Genomic DNA, 1,794 nt, shown 5'->3' with positions numbered 1-1,794 from the left:
AAAAAAAAAAAAAAGAAAATGCTGATGGCAACATATGTACAAATGTGTTTGACACAATGGATGGATGCAATGAGAGCTGTAAGAGCCCCCAATAAAAGTATTTAATTTTTTTTTAATGGCAAAGCCTACATCAAAGCCAAAAAAAGAAAGAAAAAAACAAAAAGGTAATAGGAGAAATCGATTAAATATAAAATAAAGAAATAAATTCTTGAAATCAAAAGCTGTTCGTGGAGAGAAAAATTCAGTAAAAGGCAGAAACATCAAGTAGAAATGATCAAGCAGAAAGAAAAATAAAAGGCATCAATGAACATCAAGAGGGAAAGAAGAGAATTCTCTACACAGCAAAGATGCTTTTAGTCATAAAAGAATACTAGGTAAATACATTTTAAATTTTAGAGTAGATCATTGTTTGAGAAAAAGAGAATTACCTGAATTGATGAAAGAAAACAATATACCAAGAACTCAAGTAGAAAAAGTTTTGAAAATGATGATAGCAACTATTTACAAATGTGTTTGATACAACTGATTGTTATAAGAGCTGTAAGAGTCCCCAACAAAATGATTCATTAAAAAAAATATATAAATAAACCAAAAAAGCATGAAAGAAACTAAATTTGTAACCAAGATGCCCAACCACTGGAACATACCAGACTCAGAGAGTTGTATGACTTGTGATAGTCAATTCAGTAGATGAAAGCATATTCTTCAATAACAAATGCTCAAAACCTAGGGACATAGACACACACAAAGGCAAAACCCTACCTCTTTGTTATATGTCACTGGGAGACAGACGGGCTTTCTACTCCCGTAAAGAGGTACAGTCTCGGAAACCCACAGAGGCAGCTCTACCCTGTCCTGTAGGGTCACCATTGGTCAGAATTGACTCGATGGCATTGAGTTTGGTTTGGTTATATCTCACAAAGAAACAAATTCCACATGAAAAGTAAAACTTTTACTCATAGAAGAAAACAGGAATAAATAATCCATAGCCTGGAAGAGAGAAAATTTTCTTAAGCCATTCATAACAAAAACAATCCATTTAGGATTTTTTTTCATAAAAATGACATTAAAACTGAAAACATGCACACAGCAAATGGCAGCTTCACCAAGGTGAAGGGCCAACTTCAGACTGGCAAGATGATGCCTCTCCAAAACCCCTATCCATCCAATAATTAGTACCCAAAGTAGCTTCAACGTCCTTCGCAGCATGAAAAAGACAAACTGTGATTTCAGTCAACAACTGAACACTAACTATTCTGCTGTTAAAAATAAGTAAAGTATCAACCTGGTTGATGTCCCATCGAATAAAATTTCAATCTGCACTCCTCCAACCCAACAATTCCCCTCAGCAATGTCTGAAACAGAAAAAGATGGGCAAAGACTATCAATAGGAGAAATGTCCATTCGTGAGAAAAAACAACTAACCAACCAACAAAAACTACAAGACCCGGGTCAAAGAGAATGGGGAATTTTCATCTGAAAGGCATCCTGGTAACATGAGGGTTACTCGTTGGGCTTCCATCTGCAAGGTCAGTAGTTCGAAACTACCAGCTGGAAGCAGTTAGTCTCAGAAACTCACAAGGGCAGGTCTACCCTGCCCTATATGATCACAATGGCTCTGCATTGACTTGGCAGTGAGCTTGGTTTGGGGACTCAGTTTGAGTATTTTACAGGCGGATGTACACTCATAAAGAATACTGGAGATATTATGCTTACAGCCCTCGATCGCTCACCGAAAGTTCAGTAGTCTGCATCCTGTAGGCTCCACAGGGCAAAGATGCACCAGTCCACTTC

Source organism: Echinops telfairi, unplaced genomic scaffold, assembly GCF_000313985.2.
Source record: "Echinops telfairi isolate 266 unplaced genomic scaffold, ASM31398v2 ScPeMD7_9;HRSCAF=40, whole genome shotgun sequence".
Taxonomy (NCBI): Eukaryota; Metazoa; Chordata; class Mammalia; order Afrosoricida; family Tenrecidae; genus Echinops; species Echinops telfairi.
The sequence above is the reverse complement of the archived record's forward strand: the minus strand, read 5'-3'. Positions refer to the sequence as shown.